Genomic DNA, 19,405 nt, shown 5'->3' with positions numbered 1-19,405 from the left:
GTTGGCTTTCAATTATCAGTCATCCAGTCTCAACTTCTTGGTTGTTGATAGCATTCATAGATGTAAGTCACCACAGTCAGCTATGGAAATAATTTAAAAAATAAATGCTACTTTTAATACTGTGTATAGATAGTGGGCTATTTTTAAAGAAAAGATAGCAAATAAAACAGTTTTAATAATATATCTTTGTTTTGGGACAAGAAATGAAAATAAGACCATAACATTTGTATTCTGCAATAAAGCAACATAAAAAAGAAAATGTAAACATTCCTATAATTCATAAGTCAAAATAACACATCATTACAAATATGGTTGGCTTTCTTTGAACTTGTTTTCTCAGAAGAATTCCTTCTAGTTCTCTGTTTGACAAACTATTACTGTGTTTTTAAAATAATCTCTATTGTTAATTTTCTGTCATAAGATTATATTACTGATACTTGCCTTCCCAATAAATATTTTAACTCTTTACTCCTATTGCATTCCATAGATTTACAGTGATTAATTAATTTTAATCTTCATGAAAAATTAGGTTGTTGAATGATTTTTATCATCACAATAATGTTCAATAAAACTACTCCATGCTCCTCAGCTTTCTAGTACTATAACAAAATACTAGAGATAACCCACTTATGAAGAGAAATGTGTAAGCTGGCTCACAGATTCTAAGTGTTTGGTCTCTAACCAAGTGGAACTATTTTGATACGAGTTGAAGACCAATGATCTGTTGAAGAGTCTGCCTCCAATAACACTTTGAGCTAGAAACCAGAAAAATTCCTTATAAGGAAAATAATTTGAGGAAAGGTGGAAACTTTCTATTTATGTTATAATCTGACATGTTTCTTTACAGAAGAGTATGCCATGTCATTTGTAATTCAATAGTTTATGTAGATGATTGCTTCAATAACCATATATAACATTAATTCCTACCATTATTTTGTTAGCAGATATGATATTCCCTTTAGGTTAGTCTTTCTATTTATTTGTTTAATAATAATTTGTAGATATTTGCATCTGTTTCATCCAATTTTAATTCTCCTATGAAGTGAAATACTGAATGATTTAAAAAATAATAATTGGTAGTCCAATAAAATAATATAATCCTTGGAGAAATATGATTTCTAAAAATTTAAAACTTGAAAATTCTGTTGAATTACATTCTCAAATTTACCTTATTAAAATATGCATAAAACAGAATGGTGATACTCTCATTAAATAATCTCATTTCTTGACTTTTTCCAGTGACATACATCTGAAAATGAGTTTAAAGATTTATCAAAGGCCTCTGGGTATTTTCAGAATCTGTAATTTCCAAATCTGCAAAGCACAGTGAGAACATTGTGAGCTCAAGGCTAGCTTGGGCTACATAGCAATTCTCTGTCTCAAAAAAAAAAATGATGAAAGAGGTAGAAGAGAAAATAAATTATTCAGAAGTATTTAAAATTCCTTCCATTGTAATCTGTTCTAAGCAAAGTGTGATGATAATGCAATTTCCTGCCACAGATGAGTGGACAGGGAATCATTAGAATTCCTCATACTCAGTAGATTAAAGTCATCTCCAGTCTCGTGCAGGTGAATACCAGAAAGGCTATGTTACCTCAACAGTTCTGTCACAGGATCTCTTGGTTTCAATGTAGTAAAATCTGAGAATTTCCTGGTAAATTATCAATTTGCTATTAACATTTGACATTAATGTATGAATGTTTTCCGTGTTAATGGTCATCATTTATCCTGCAATAGAGCCAATGCATTCAAATGAGAGACTGTTTTTTTTTTTTTTTCTGAGGTTTGGAGTCTCTACCTCTCCATTGACAAGATGAACTGAGGCTAGCTCTGTGCCTAGGACAGGCAGAGTTAATTAGCTTGGTTCATAATAGAATGGCTAGATTATGATCAAACTGACATGAGTAGACTTTACCACAAATGTTTCAGGGAAGACTTTCCTACATCTTCTCTCAAACAGATTTGCTAAGCAGCAGCACCTTTAACTCATTATAAATTGAAATATTCACCTTCCTAAATAGAAAAATATCTATTATCAATACTGAAGTCAATCCTGCTTTTATTTGATTTATAAATCATGTTATTTCTTATTTTTGTCCCAACTATCATTTTTTAAAAGTTTTTTTGATGATTGATAACTTAGTACAATTAATGAGACCACTAATTTTTATGTATAAATTTTAGCAAATTGTTATCTCTGGAATTTTATATATGGAATGTTTCCCGTGTTTAGTGTAGCATGGCTTTTGGTGTTCAAGTCCAACTCCTCAAACACAATAGTGGGAATACAAAAGGCAGCTACATGCTTAGCAATCCTTCTTTCTTTTCTTTTTATTTATTTTTTTAATCTCTCTATCAAATTTGAGTGTTCAGCAGATAGAATGACATTTCAAACAAAGAACAAATTGGATTTTAGGTGTAAAATTGATGTGTCCATGTGACTTAATTCTCAAAATCTAAGATTCTGTTTCTTCACGAATTTGTGTGTCATCCTTGCTCAGTGGCCATGCTAATCTTCCCTGTATCTTTCCAATTTTAGTATATATCCTGCTGAAGCAAGCACTGAAACCTGTTTCTTTACAGCTTTCAAAAGTTAAGTAAATGACCAATAGTCTGTTGAGAAAAAAATTCCGCCACAGTATTCCCTGAAGACTCATGGCAATGAGTCTGATTTATGTAACATCCAATGGGTATTTCTCATGTCTCTTTGCCAACACTGTCATCCTTTAAGGAAAAGAATTTTTGATTGTCAGAATCCTCTTCCTTTCTATTATGAATAAATTTATTTCTTTACTATATATATATGCATGTATGTGCATGTGCCATGTACGTGTAGAAGTCTGAGGAAAACTTGTAGGAATTGGTTCTCTCACTTCAACATCTGGTTGCTAGGCACCTAATTGAAGTTCTCAGGCCTAAGAGCACATGCCTTTACCCACTGAGCCATCTTGCTGTTCCATTCAGTGTCCTTTGTAGTGTGTGTTTCACAGTTGTCCATGAGAGCTTGGAAGGTAGTATTGAGCTGGAAAAATGTATTTTTGTAGGGAAAACATTAAGAGCTTCAGCCATTTGTCTGATTTATTGGGGAATCTGTGTAAACAATGAGGTGGGATATACCCTCAGCAGAGCTTAGGTAGGCCTCCGTGTATGCCCACAGCAAGCTCCTGTTAGATTTGTGTTGCTGTTTAGGTTTGTGACGTAAAACTGGGCATTTTCAAGGGTACCCTGTGCTACACAATGAGTTAAAGATAATTATGGCTACAGAGTGAGGCCCATGTCATAAAACACCACCGAAACTAAAAATGAAAGCTGAAGGTGTGAGTGAGAATGTTGTCTTCTTATGGTAGACATTATGTTCTGAGGAATGAGATTTCCCAGGCCACCAAGAAGGATCAGCAGGCAGTTAACATTAAGTCTGATGGCCTGAGTAGGTTTCACAGGACCCACATAGTCAAAAGAGAGAAATGACTCTTGCAAGTAGTCCTCTAACTACAGGGGAACACTGTGGAACACATGCACACTAGGAACACACACACACACACACACACACACACACACACACACACACTGAAAGAATAAAAATACACAACAAAAATTTTAAAGGAATTTTTCAGAAATAAAAACAAAAATGTATGAAATATATTCACAGTATATTCTTAGAATTAAAAATTATTTTCTGAGAACTCTGTTAATACACATACTACATGTGCTTATATATTTCAGTGATGACATTATGACTAGTTTATTCTTTGTGCCTATTTTTTTCCATTTTTGAGTGATGAATGTATATTTATTGGGTAATTAAAATGTCATTTGCTATGGAAAAATAATCCAATAGATTTGTGTATACTGACAGTAAGTTGTGCTTGCCATATGGAATTTTAAATGATAGCAATATATTAGAATACTAAGCATTACTCTACTTTTTATTATGGAATTTTTTTATTCATTTTACATACCAATCACAGATCCCCCTCTCTTCCCTCCTCCCACTTCCTCACCCCCAGCCTTCCCTCCCAGCCCACCACCATTCTCTCCTCCGAAAAGGTAAGGCCTCCCATGGGGAGTCAGCATGGCCTGATACATTTGGTTGAGGCAGCTCCAACACCCTCCCATTGCATCAAGACTATGCAAGGTGTCACACCATAGGCAATGGTCTCCAAAAAGCCAGCTCATTTACCAGGGGCAGATCCTGATCCTACTACCAGGGAGCCCCTTAAACAGATCAAGTTCCTCAATTGTCTCGTTTATGCAGAGGGTCTAGTCCAGTCCCATGGAGGCTCTACAGCTGTTTGTCTAAAGTTCATGAGTTCCCACTCGCTTGATTTGGTTGTCTCTGTAGGTTTCCCCATCATGATCGTGATGCCCCTTGATCACAGAATCCCTCTTCCCTCTCTTTGACTGGACTCCTGAGTGTTACTCTGTTTTTAGAAAAAAAATGTGCATATTGATGTTATTCTATGACTGCTTTTCCTGCATGTGATTATGTGCACCTCATGTGTTCTTGTTGCAAGTGGAGGCCAGAAAAGGTCATCTGCTACCCTGTTACTACAGATACAGGTATTTATGAGACACCATGCAAGTGCTTAGGACTAAACTCAGGTCCTCTGCAAGAGCCGTAAGTGCTCTTAACCCCTGATTAATCTCTCTATCTCCACATGACATTATTATACAGGCACACATATGTATTTGAGCACACACCCATGTGAACCAATATATTCTTTCTGGAGGATAAAGTTGTATGCAGCTTATTCTTTTGTGTTCCTGCTCTATATTTTAATGAAAACAACATTACACTGGGATAGGGAAAATCCAGGTGCTAGGGAAGTTCCCAGGCATCCACAAGGATGACCCCAGTTTAGACTACTAATGATAGTGGAGAGGGTAAATGAACTGACTTACCCCAGTGATCAGATCAGCGAATACCTGAACTGTCATCATAGAGCCTTTCTCAAGTAACTGATGGAAGCAGATGCAGAGATCCACAGCCAAACACTAGGCCCAGCTCCAGGAGTCCAGTCGAAGAGAGAGAGAAGAGGGATTCTATGAGCAAGGGACATCAAGATCATGATGGGGAAACCTACAAAGACAACCAAACCAAACTAGTGGGAACTCATGAAATTTATATCAATGGCTGTGGAGCCTTCATGGGATAGCTACACCCTCTGCATATCGAGACAGTTGTGTAGCTTGATCTGCTTAAGGGGCTCCCTGGCAGTAGGATCAGAATCCATCCCTGGTACATGAGCTGGCTTTTTGCAGTCCATTTCTATGATGAGACACCTAGCACAGCCTTGAAGCAGGGGGAGGAGCTTGGACCTGCCTCTACTAAATATACCTCCTATGGGAGTCCTTACCTTCCTGTAGGAGGGAATGGGGAGTGGGTTGGGAGTGGGAGGGACAGAAGCAGGGAAGAGGGGGATATTTGGTATGTAAAATGAATAAAAAAATTTTCTTAATTAAAAAAAGAAAATCACTAATTTGATGTTTTAAAAAAATACCATTTTGGTAACTTATAAGAAGTTCAATGAGTAATTTCTTGTGTAATAGTTGGGAATGCCTGTGTATGACTATATACACCAACATTGTAAGAGAGAGACAGGAAGCTGCCAAAACTGTTGCCTAGCCACCCAACCTGAAGTAGAGAGCTTCCATTTCACTAAGATACCATGGCTCAATCAATAAGACAAAGAATCATAGAGAAAGTCTGGCTTCCTATTCTGCCCTTTCTACATACGCATATAATATTGCATACTCACATACTTACATAATGCAACACACACACACACACACACAAGAACAAACCATTAATTTATGACCTCAGATGTAGTGATAAAAAAATAACTAACATAGTACACTAGATGGTATGAAATGTCAAGAAAAATTAAGATGAGGAAAAAAGAGGATCCTAAGCAGATTGTTAATAAGCGCTTCCTTGAGAAAGTGCCTTCATTTCATTTTAACTGCATACAACTATGTTAGAGGTGCTGAAGTAATGATACTCAAAGAATACAATGGTAAAGCATAATACAAGACAGAATTACAGAACAGGAAAAAAGTTTTAGTAATTCACATTAAAGGACCAAGGTTATTATCATCATGTAGGAAGCATTTATAACTTGGCAGAATAAGAGTTCATTTAAGTAGGGGATCCTGGAATAGTCAGTGTGGAGTCAATCAGCTGTGGTGATTTATTCTAGCTTCCTGATCCAGCACACTCCCACTCATGAAATGCATCTCACTCTGCCTTAAATTGCATTGTACATGCTCTTAAGTATTTTCAGAAAATGAATTAATAAGGGATATGTGACAATATTGCATTATTCTGGCACCAAAAGGAGGTCATAGTGCTACTCTTCAACAATATGAATGCACCTGGAAGGCATTATGTTAAGTGAATTAAACCAAGAAAGGGGACAATGATCTCACTTATATGTGGAATAAACAACAAAAACAAAAACAAATGAAAAACAAAAAACTTTGTCCAGAGTAGAGAATAGAATTTTTGGTGTCAAGGGTTGGAGTCATTTGGGGAGGGGCCAGATGTTCATTTTGAGTTGGTCAAAGAACATAAAATATCTGTTACTTAAAAGGAGTAAATCTTTAAAATGCTGATGGATTGGATATTATATTTTCACCAGATAATTATTAACTGTATGAATAATGCATATAGTAATTATCTAGATTTAGTTATTCCCCAGTGTATAATAAGACATGATGGTGTACGTAATAAATGGATAAAAGTTTATGTCTATTTAAATAATAATAATAAAGATAAAATATTTATAATCAGAGGGATGGACAAGAGACACGATGTGATTGTGCTTTGTCAGTGGGATCTGATACTGAAAAATTAGCTTTAATGGTTACTGAGGGAATGGTGGAATGTGAGATGGCTGGGCTGGAGACTTTGGTGATCCTAAGTAGGGGATGGTGAGATTGGAATAGCAGAACTTGCCACAGGGTTAGATATCATGGAGTGGTAGAAGATGAAAAGTCATACTCAGGCCAAGGGAAACGCATAGACATACATACAAATGCAGACGTGGCCACAAAGAGGGAAGACAGACACTGAGAACACATCTGTGATATGTTTATGAGAGTCGTATAAGTGTGAGACAGCTGTTTGCCACTGGCTGCATTGACAAGCGGCGAGTCTCGGTGGTAGGTCCCACAGGTAAGCTTTACTAACTCTAATTTTCACTAAAGACACTTTTGAGGAAAAAAAAAAAAAAAACTTCTCAAGAGAAGCTTGTTTCATTTACATTCTGTGAGATAGCATGAGAAATAAAAAATGGGGATTTCATACCCATGGTGCAGGAAACTGACTTTCTAAATCTTGTTGATTAGTATACATTGCAGTCATCCCAACTGACACCTGTAAGGATCAGCATTATTCCATCAGGGCCAAGCTTCTACCTTGGTCACATTTTACTAGTTAAAATAAATCTAGCAAGGCTTCTCCTCCTTGACTTCCTCCTCCTGCTCTTCTTGTGCATTGAGTCTTTCTCCTATTTCTCATCCTCTTCCCCTTCTTCTTCTGTACTCTAGAAAAGATGCCCTTACAGATTTCCAAGTTATCCTTGCTTTGGTGATACAAGAAGATGAGAATTTTGACTAGATAGAATGAAGCTTGTCTCTGACTGGCCACTCAGAAATTTTGTATGAAATGGGAATTTCTTGGCAAAAGACATAGCAATGTGCTCTCAGGATCAGTACTTGTTTGCTGACTGCCTGGGAGTCCCAGCCAGGGCCAGGGCTCTTGGGTCCCTGTTCTGTCAGAAACACTGTGTAACCTTGTCTTGTTGTTCCACTACCTCTTAGCATTTAATTTGTGAAATGAGTGTAATCAGGACCTGACAGGAATCATGTAAGGGTTAATTAATCGCTGTTAGTTAAGTGTGCTGAGATTGTCAGATTAAAGTATTAGGGAAGTGTCAAGTTTGTGTTATTACGGTATTATTTTTCTTTGTTTGGTAGGAAATGCCATTTCTGTGTAATTTGCTTTAACAGTAAAATAAACCATTTTAATCAGTGCACAATCAAGCCCTTATTCACTGAGGACAAGGGTGCATACAGTTAGCAAGAAGACTAGTGTCAGCTGACGCAAGGACAGGCATCTTAAAAGTAGGCCCTGGATACAAAGAAAGCCTAGAAAATGAGGCTTGAGGCAGTCATTTTCTGGGTGCCCAGGGGTCTCATGTTACAGACCCAATATGAACAGAGGGAATAGAAAATATGTAATCTTAGCCACCAGTACTCCCTCTCTAAAAGTTACCCACGTCACCAAGAAATTTTTGAAGTATGAAGTATTTGTTCATATGACTTAGTAACTGTGTCAAATGTTTTATTAAAATCCAAAGGGGGCTTTGACATGCAGAATTATTAAACACTTAACAACCTCAAACCATTATGTTTGGATGTAATTTTATTTGTATAAATACACATTACTGTACTTAGGATTTACTATTTTCCTAATAGAAGTTAAATTTGAATTTTCCAAGAAAATATTGTCTTTTTGATATTTAAACATTATTTTACATCTTATATAAGTTATAATCATTTTAAGATATTGTTTTTCTATTGCATATATTACTGCCTATAATAAATAGGCCAATGGCTTATTCACTAAAAAATTATTCCAAAAATAATTAAAATGAGAAAATTAATTTAATATATGTGACACTTAATTGAGTACAGATAGTTATTTTCTAAACAATATGTAACACAAAATGATTTTCATGTGTTGTATCAAAAGCTATTTGATATTTTTGTGAGCTTTAAGAAACATATTATATTTACATAAAAACTCTACAAGTTTTGCAATCTTTTTGGCAACAGAAATATAAACTGACTGTTTAGTCTAAAGGTGCCTACAATCTTCATTTTGAAATGATGTAAGAATAAACTTTACATTTAACCCTTGTGTCAAGACAAAATGACGAGAGAGCAATCTTCATAGCTCCCTTGGATAGTTTTACAATCTAGTTGCAAAAGATCCACATGTTCACCTCTTTAAAGTTGAAGGCCAGATGCTGTCACAGCACTATTTTAAATGCATTGGTCACTAGCCACTTTCCTCTGTACTCTGTAAAATCCATCCAGGTCCTGCCTGTAACATCCACAGTGTGTTCTGGACTCTGTTGTGAGTTTCCTTGTCACACACACTGCTCTGGACTTGCTGTTTCTCTTGGAAAATCTCAGAAACACGGCATGAGTTTTTCCCTATGGCATTAGTTCTTTCTGTTCCTTTTGTGGGTCTTCTGCTTCAGTGCATTTGAATTTTTGCTCAGTCATTACCTGGAAGTGCTTTCCTAACCATCTGCTGTGTATAAAAGCAGCACTTACAACATTCTGTCAATACCTTATTCTGCTTCTAACTTCTTGATAATACTTTTTTTTTTGTCTGCTGTAATGTGCATTCAACTCTATTAGTGAAGAGGGGCTTTGTTTTACTCACTTCTTTGGTGTATAATGTAAATTTGTAGAATAATTAAATGTAAAATATAAATACTTCCCTCCAAATAAAAAGGTTCTATCAACAATGTCTATAGCAACAACCCTTTGCATAGTAAAACCCAGTCATTAGAATAAATAGCTTTCTGAAGACATACACATATTAATATGTGACAAAATTATATCAAATTCATTTAACTTTCAGCAAAGTTTATTATACCATGAAATAATATTCAATTATTAAGTTTAATTGTTGCTTATAAGAAAAACATCATTTAATTATATTCTACTATATATATTGTTTATTATATAAATTCAAATATTATTCATTCAATATTTTACTTTTTAATAGTATATACAATATAGTTTTCTAATAAAGAATCCAACTAAGAAGTATAGATGTAACTGAAATTTGGTGGGTTTTTTTTGCTTCTGTAAGAGAATAATCAAATGTAACATAAATATTATTTTAGTACATCCGTAAAATTTTATATAAGGCCTGATATTGATTTGTTTCTAATGGTTCAGAAACTATTCTAATCCCAAGTAAGTGAAGTCAACTATTATATCTTTAAGACTGATATCTCAAATGATTGCTTCTTTTTATATATAATAGAAAACTTTTTTAATATGTATGTATGTATGTTCTTTCCAAAGGGACACACTTTGAATTCAATACATTAAGAATAACTTGGGGCAATCAAATGGCCCAGTAGATAAAGATACCTGCTTCTAGATTAATTAATTGAATTAAATTCCTGGAACCCACATGGAGGAAAATAACCAACTCTCATAAGTTCTCTTGTGACCTCACATGTACACACTGGCATGTGTTCCTGCTCACATATAGATACACACATAAATATATAGCATTCTTTAAAACAAGGATGTGTTTGAAGTGAATTCAAAAGGTGAATAAGACTTTTAAAAGACAAAAATTGACTTGTATTTTTTGGGTGATGCTGTGGGATATCTTTCTGTATGCTGTGAATATATTTTGCTGTGATTGGTTGATAAGTAAAACTGCATTGGCCTATGGCAAGGCAGCTTAGAGACAGGCAGAAATCCAAGCAGATAGACACTAAAAGAAAGAAGAGAAAGGAGAAGGCAGGATGTCATCCCACGGTCCAGGGAGCAGCATGTAACGGCACACAGGTAAAGTCACGGAACATGTGGTAACATATAGATTAATAGAAATGGGCTGTTTAGTTATAAGAGAAAGGTAGCAAGAAGCTTGAGCTATAGGCCATGGCAATAAGTTTATAAATAATAATAAGCCTCTACGTGATTACTTTATAAACGGCTGAGGGACCATGAGGCCAGGCAGAACTGGCAGAAAGCAGACCATGGGGCCGGGCAGGACCTGAGAAAACCTCCGGCTACTGAGTGAAGCACTGAGGCAATTTTAGATTAAAAAAATGATATAAAGCTAGCATGCCAAAAAAAAAAGAGAGATGCAAGGAAAATAGAAGTGTCACATGGCAGGGGGAGAGAAAGAACCTTAGACAATGAGACAATAGAAAATAGATGTTATATGGGGATAATGGGAAATAGGGGGAGTGACTATAACCGGGGAGAAATGAGGAAGAACAATAGAGGGAGAGAAAGGAAAGAAAGGCAAAGAACAAAGGTATGCTTAGTGTGAGTATTTACATCTATGTTTCTTCATATAAGAAACATGAAGTACCATAGGTTAAGATCCATAAGTGTGGTTGCATGAGTCTGGGGTCTAGAGATCTCAAGAAGTGGTTCCATAGAATTTAAAGCTTTGAATGATGATAAAGGGGGATGCCCAGGTCCTAAGGATAACTCACAAACATTTTCAAGTTGCAGAGAAGCTGGATTTTCACAGAAGTTTCTTCCCCACCATCAGGCATCCTCACATTTTCTGCTGTCTCTATGAATAACACATTACAAAATTTCAGCTTTGGAGGCCATGGAATTGTCCCTGACTTTGTAGATAGATGTTATTATTGACATTTTAGGCTATTATTCCAGTAATGTGCCATAATCCATGACCTTCTTTGAGGTCAGGAAGAAAAGAGAAGCCCTATTTTATAATAAGGAACTTCTAGGATTGTCAACTATGACGAGCCCTGTCTGTCACTGAGATTCTTTTGGTGACATGTAACCAATGCTTGAGGCAGGGATTTATGGTACTTAGGATTTGCATGAATTTCTCTTGTGAAACACAGGTTTTATTTACCTTAACAAACGCAATCATTTTCTGGCATGTCCAAAATCAGATTACCATGAATTTAATATTCTCAAATTAAAATAACTCATTTTGATGTGGCTTAACAATTCTTGAAAACAACTCAACATTTTATTAACAGGCAGCTGTTTGAAAACTCTCAGGAGCTGAGGTGTATGTTTTATTTGGCAGCACGCTGGAGGTGTGAGGGCCTTATACCATCCCTACTACACACTAGCAGAGAAGACACCCACACACTGAGCTTCAGAGCTTGAGATACTAACAGAGAAAGCGAGCCCTTACCTTGTTGTGGCATGTGCTACGTCCAGCTTCGGTCTTTTTATTTTTACTTACATAAAGGAAGTTCAGGCATGGAAGGAAAAATAACGCTCCTTAATTGAGTTACCTAGAGGCTTATTTTGTCATGCTGTTTGAATTTTATTAACTTGATACCATTTTATGGTTCCTGAATAAAAGGAAAGGAAACTTCTTACCGCTTGTCTAAAATTTACAAATTGCAATTATCCTTTAAAAATCAGTTTGAAATGCCGCTATGCTCTTTATTGATCTTTTCCAATGTCAACTTATTTTCCTTCTATGCACAGGAGAAGAAACGATGCAGTACATGACAAATATATTTCTGTATCACTAATAACACTGAGTAAATTCAGGCCAGATTCCATGCCACACTTACCATTTATCTGCAATATCTAACTTAACTTGTAGCCACACTTACCATTTATCTGCAATATCTAACTTAACTTGTAGCCCGGAGTAGCTATTTAATAAGTGTTCATTGAAGTTCTACATAAACAGGCATTCTAATTGGTTGGTTACTTACTCATCTATCTTCAGCGTACATCCGCTCCAACTCCTTTCTGCACCAGCTAGCAATTAAAGACACTCTTTAGAACCTCCAGGAACGTGATGTAATGTAATATGGCCTCATCATTGTTGTCGTCAACAATATACATAGTAATGAAACACATACTATAACTCTCGGTGGCAGATGTTTTGCTTTGTGTCACCCAAAACAGTTGCCAGAGCTAGCACATACCATTAGAGGATTATTTTGTTCATATATTAGAGGATGATTCAAACAAATTTACCAAAGTCTAACGAAGTATTTTCATCATAGGAACAAGAGAATTAGAGTGTGGAGATTATAGTTAATATTTTACATTTGCTTAAGTTCAAATTATTTCACATATCTTTATTATTAGATAGAAAGAGCTTTTAAATGAGTGACATCTATGAGAATAAGTCCAAAGATGTCCACATCCTAACCTATGGACCTGGTAAATGTGCTGCATCACTTGGAAATAAGGAGATTAAAGACAGAGTTTTTGTTAAATACCATCAGCTGGAAATTGTATCCAGATGAATCAAAGTGAGCTCATGACTCTTCCACAGCCAAGAACCTTTCACGGTAATGGTAGGAAAGGGAGGTGTGGCCATGGAAGCATGGTTAAAGAGATGCCAGTTTGACGGTAGAGGAACTAAGCTCCAGCCAAGGAACATCTACCTCTAGGAGTGGAGAAATACAAGATAACGGATCCTGAGATGATCTTCCTGAAGGAATGTGTCCTTGGCAATCATTTATTTTCAAGTGTGACCTGAACTGACTTTGCATGTCCAGAATTATAAAGAGGTAAACTGGCAAAATGGTAATTCTCGGTGTTCCCAGTAATTTCTTATTGGAGCAATAGAAAATTACCATACTATCTTACTGCTTTTGAGCTTGAATATTCCCTGGTTTCACCTTTAAATATGCTTTATATTTTATTCCTGTTTATCATATCTTGGATCTGTTTAAAAATGAGATACATTCATACCTGAGGCTTCTGTTACCCAAATTTATGTATTATTTGATACACTTCAGTAAAACCTCTCAATTCAGCGCTTGAGCAAAGGATTTTGTAGCAAACCCCCATCCTTTCGCACAATGGAAATCAAAGCCTGCAAAGCTCATGCCATTTACTTCAGTTGAAATCTGAGTGACGCATAGCATGAGTAACAACTTAATAGGGCCCTCACATTGTAATCTGGGTAGATGTCTGCTATGCTTTGGAAATCAAATATTGTTCCCCCTGACATTTTGACAAGTAATTTCTACAACAATATACATTTGGCTAACTCATGAATGTAGTACGTCTCGTCCTCTGGATTGTGCGAGGTTTGCACTATGCTAAGAATGACAACAATTATAGAACTGACTTGCATCTGCCAAGTGAACAGATGGCCTTGGAGTTTAGAGGAACAATGGTGAGGAAAGAAAAAGCAAAGGGGTGTGGTGAAGGAGATGGGAGGGTGGGATACAAAAAAAATCCCTCAATACTAAACAACACTGATGAAATGTACTACTGTTTGCTATGGAAAGTGAAGAAAAACTAGGAGAAATCTTGTTTACTCACCTCCCCATATGTGATTAGTGAATCTTGTTGACCATCTACTTGGGATTCACATGCAATAAAAATATAACATTAGCATTCTTACTTGCAGAAACAGCTAGTTTAAAGTGTAATCAATGGGAAGTTGAGGGGATGTGGCAATTTTGCCTTAAATAGTCTCTGTGTGTTTCTATCTTTCAATAATGTCTTTAGTGGAAACATCAAAAATAACAAGAATTAAAACTCTACCCCCAAGAATCTCAAGTCATTTGATGTAGCATGAATCTTAGAGAGTCTTATTAATAAAATCAAACCTGAGGCAAGTTATTGGGGTGAAATGCTAGATGGTCAGAGAGACAGAACAAGCCACAGTTATCTCACCTCGCCAGATCCTCAGCTAATCTTGTTTCCTCAGACTGGAAGCTTCTGTGTCCTCATCCCAATGCCTCTCAGCTGAACTGCTGCTCCAAGCCTGAATGCTTAACCAGCCAAACGCTTAACCAGGCAAATGCCTCTAGTTTCTGGTCCTCACGCCTTATAAACCTTTCTGCTTTCTACCACCACTCCCTGGGATTAAAGGCTGCTTTCTGGGATTAAAGGCGTGAGTCACCATGCCTGGCTGTTTCCAATGCGGCCTTGAACTCACAGAGATCCAGAGGAATTTCTGTCTCTGGAATGCTAGGATTAAAGGCGTGAGTGCCACAATTTTCTAGACTCTGTATCTAGTGGCTGTCTGTTCTCTGACCCCAAATAAGTTTATTAAGGTACACAATATTTTGGGGAACACAATACCACCACATTTCCTCTCTTTTTGTCTAACATTAAAAAAAGCTTGTAACTAATACAAGAAAAACTGTCTAATAAGTATATACAATATATACAGTCAAAAATTACATTAATGATGTCTAGTCCATTAACATTTGACAGATTCAGATAAAAAATTCCATTATATATAACAATGTCCAGTCCAGTAACATTTGACAAATTCAGACAAAAAATTTTCATTGCTTATCTTATTTAAAACAAGTAGTTCCTTTTTAAAAGTAGATTCCATAATCTTCCTTTTTATCTTATCATATCCATATTCTCTTTTTTCTTTTCATAATAGATTCAGTAGTCTACCTTTTGTCATTTTATATCTTCCCCTTTTTCTTCAATGTAGATTCAGTGATCTACCTATTTATCTTATTATTTCTTTATCTTTTTTTCTCAGAGTAGATTCGATGATCTATCTCATACCTATATTCTCCTTTTCTTTTTGCTTTCTAGGGGTGAAGATATCTTTAGGGAATCTTGAAAAGAAAATTTTTGAGTTAATTGTCAAGTCCTATATCATTTGTCCAGTCTCTGCATAGAAGGAAAGTTCAGGGCTTGTCACAAGTCCTTGCTCGAGTAAGCTGTCAGGCTGGATCATCTCAGCTAGTCATCTCGAAATTGTCCTGACCAGTTTGTAGTCCAAAGTCAATTTTTTCATGGTGTTAATCAGCCTAATGGCTTTACCATACTCCATGTGGAATCATCATTGTGGAGTCCTGTTAGGCATGGTAATGGTTCTCTGCACATTTTTTTTTTTTTATGCCTCCTCTGTGGTTTGGAGTAATCACAGTCTGATAAATGTCTATCTCTTGGAACCATGAACATTCTTCCCTAGAACAGAAAATCTTCACAGCAATTTCTCCCCACCATTTGTCTTGCCAAACTTTTCCAAACTGACCTTTGCCGATGCTTTCTTGTAACACGATGGTCCTGGCAATTCTTCTCTGAACAAGCAGCAGTAATCCTTTCTTCCCAGGTAGCAACATCACTATAGTCACTAACACGATGAGAAGGAGCTGGCAATGTGGAGCAGTAGCCACCGCTTCCATGGTCCCACCACTGTTTGTGGCTCAGTCCGGGCCGAAGCTTCTCCAAAGCCTCCTAGGCCGGCCTCAAACTCGGGATCCTCCTGCCTCTGCCTCCTTCAGTAAATCCTACTGGCATGCGCCACCACAACCGGCGTTGAGCTGGGGGCCGTAAGGCCCTAGCCAAGTGGCTTTTTCAAGAATTCGTAACACAAACGTTGGGCGCCAGTTTAATATTGTGGCTTTTCTGTTCTCTGACCCCAGATAAGTCTATTAGGCTACACAATATTTTGGGGAACACAATACCACCACAATTTATACAGATTCTCTTGTTAAGAACAAGGAGGTAATTGTCCTTTTATCTGTTTTGAGAAATTTTATCTTGATTGAGGGCAAAGCATTCCAGGTGCTGAAACGTGGGTGCCTCCTTGCAAATATCTCAACCACAGAGGTTGTTTGTGTATGTCTGGATGTGCATGTGTGTTCCCATCAGTATAAAGAATGGCCTACTTTCTGTCTGTGAGGAGTGTAGATGACATTAAATTTTATATATTAGAGTATAAAACTTAAAAACATCCCAAACCTTGAGAATTTCCACATTGCTGCTATTTGTATGCAAATGAAATTGACTTGCCTTTTGGGTTATATTGAGGGGACAGTCTGTATTTATGGACACTGCCTTTTCAAAATAGTACTTAAAGCTGGGCAGATGTTCCATTTTTCTAATTTGAAGAATAAACAAATACATATATGTGTATTAATATGTGCATTCATATGCACATGTATATGTGTTCACATGTTTGTAATGTATGTGGGCATGCATATGGAGGCTCAAAGCTGGTGTTCGGTGCCTTTTTCAATTGTTCTCTCTCTATCAAGTAAAGATCACTTTAGGAATGCAGCTCTCAAATTTAACTAGTCTAGTTAGACAAACTTGTCTGTGGATATCCTGTCTCTGTCTCTGTACATTGGGAATATAGGCATGCTGCGAGGCCTACCAAGTATTTTCATGGCTGTTGGCAATCTGAATTTAGTTTCCCAGGATTTGGTGACAAGCACTTTACCTTACTAAATGATCTTCTATCTCTATGCACCCAAATATCAATATTGGCAACAGAGTGTCAAACTAAAGGTAGTGGTTGTTATTTCTTAGGCAAAGCATATACTATTAAGAATATTGCCGGGTGGTGGTGGCGCATGCCTTTAATCCCAGCACTTGGGAGGCAGAGCCAGGTGGATCTCTGTGAGTTCAAGACCAGCCTGGGCTACCGAGTGAGTTCCAGGAAAGGCGCAAAGCTACACAGAGAAACCCTGTCTCGAAAAACCAAAAAAAAAAAAGAATATTTTCTTAGGCCTGGAGAGATGGCTCAGAGGTTAAGAGCACTGACTGCTCTTCCAGAGGTCCTGAGTTCAATTCCCAGCAACCACATGGTGGCTCACAATCATCTGTAATGTGATCTGGTGCCCTCTTCTGGCCTACAGATATATATGCAGGCAGAACATTGTATACATAATAAAATAAATCTTTAAACAACAACAACAAAAAGAATATTTTCTTGTAAATAACCTTATGTAATACTCAATTAAAAACTTTCATATGGATATTGCATACTACTCTTGCAATTTGTAAAAGTGACAACATTGAGGCTTCAAAGACCAGAAGATCTGCTCAAAGTCACAGATTTAGTAAGTGGGAAGTGAAGATTCAAAGACAAATTTATACAACTCTAAATTCTCTTTAATAGAAATGGCAATTCAAAGGAGTGACATTACAAAAATAATAAAACGTCAGTGACTGAGAACAGTCTACTGGTGTGAGAGGGATAAGCTAGTGTCGAAGTCTGAATAGCCACTCTGCCTCAGAAGGTCACACACAGAACCAAATGCCTTTGCTGTTAAACCTATGTGGCTCTTTATTTTGGATCTTTTTAAGGTTTCTGTTTCCAGGAGTAGGAAGAATACAAGAAGGAACACCCGTTGGAATGATTTATAGAACACACACACACACACACACACACACACAGAGAGAGAGAGAGAGAGAGAGAGAGAGAGAGAGAGAGAGAGAGAGAGAGAGAGAGAGAGAGAAATGTTCAGCCTAAATCTCCAGGAATTTGTTCACAGGCCTTAGATTTCTGTCTCAGCCTCACTTGGAATACTGTAAGCACTTGTAATAATCTTTTGTCCTATTCTACTTTGCCTCAAAGGACAGCTCGATTTGCTCATATGAATTAAAGGCTCCCGAAGACTCATGCTTTTGACTTTATATATTTATTTTTCAGAATTTTGTTTTTAATATTATTCTAATATAGATTTATTTAAAAACTTACCATTTTATTTAAAGATTTTTTATGTGTGTGTGTGTGTGTGTGTGTGTGTGTGTGTGTGTGTGTGTGTGCTCACATTTTGTGCAAACATGTAGAGGTCAAAATCAACTTGCAGTAGTCAATGCTATACTTCCACCATATGGGTCGCAGAAACCAAACTAAATTAATCCTGTTTGGTGGCAAACACTTTTGTCTTCCGAGCCATCTTGCAAGTCCAGTTTTTCACTCTTCTCTTCCCAAGAGAAACTTAATTGCCTTTTGTTTCTTATTTTCATTTTTATAGTGAGGGGTGTGGAAAACTAACAAATTCATGACATGTTATTTTATAACTGTAGAGTCCATGGTACCCAAATGACCACAGTAAATTGGAAAAGCTATTTTCATTTTTCTTTCACTTTATTCACATATCTCTGTATTTTAAATTAAAACTGAGTTCTGGCTCTTTAGGTGTGGGACAATCTATTCTTTTCTATAGTCTTGCTGTTGTTTGAATGAGGAAGCACCCCTGCCCCTAGTTTTGGGCATTTGAACACTTAATTCCCAGTTGATACTGTTAATTGGGATGGTTTAGGGAATGCGACCTTGCTGAAAGATGTACATCACTGGGGATGGACTTTAAGACTTTAAAACATTGAGCAACTGCCAGTTCTTTGGTTTCAACGCTTGTGTTTAAAGACGTAAGCTCTCCTTGTTTACATACCTGCTGCTTTCTACTATGATGAACTTTCATCACTCTGGATCCATAAGCCCAAGTAAATTACTCTTCCTTGGTCATGTTTTTGTTTGTTTGTTTGTTTCTCAGCAATAGAACTAAATAATAAAACCATATTAATAGATTAATGAACTTTCACAAACTGTCAGACACTTTGTTTCACATCTCCATTGAAATGATCTCTTTTATTGTTTGGGTATGGGATGTCTCCCATAACCTCATAGATAGATGTTTTGCTGCCAGCTAGCAGGCTTCTTTTAGCTCAATGAATTAATCCTTTGTGGACTTATAATATGATGACATTATAAATTGCCATCATTATCCATAGGTTGTCAAATGTAGAAGGGGGACCTAGTTGAAGAAAAGTCACTGGGGAGATGTCTCTGAGGCTCTGATCTATAATCCTCTTTGTTTGCTTTCTGGCTTATACGATATGAGCTTCTTTGCTCCACCGTGCCCCCAGTCCACCATTGTGTACTACACTTGAA

At 36.7% G+C, this 19,405-nt stretch overlaps 1 long non-coding RNA gene and 1 other non-coding gene across 3 annotated transcripts in view; one reads left to right on the top strand and one right to left on the bottom strand.

Annotated features, from left to right (window-relative positions):
• LOC128110498 (uncharacterized) overlaps nt 1-19,405 on the top strand; it is a 72,688-nt gene that overhangs the window by 7,230 nt on the left and 46,053 nt on the right. The gene's annotated exons all lie outside the window — the stretch shown is intronic.
• On the bottom strand, nt 2,457-2,563 carry LOC128111287 (U6 spliceosomal RNA). Its single transcript, XR_008218553.1, has one exon. It is a non-coding gene; the product is annotated as a U6 spliceosomal RNA (small nuclear RNA).

Source organism: Peromyscus californicus, unplaced genomic scaffold, assembly GCF_007827085.1.
Source record: "Peromyscus californicus insignis strain IS unplaced genomic scaffold, ASM782708v3 Scaffold_15__1_contigs__length_86483966, whole genome shotgun sequence".
Taxonomy (NCBI): Eukaryota; Metazoa; Chordata; class Mammalia; order Rodentia; family Cricetidae; genus Peromyscus; species Peromyscus californicus.
This window is presented reverse-complemented; position numbering and strand designations above follow the sequence as displayed.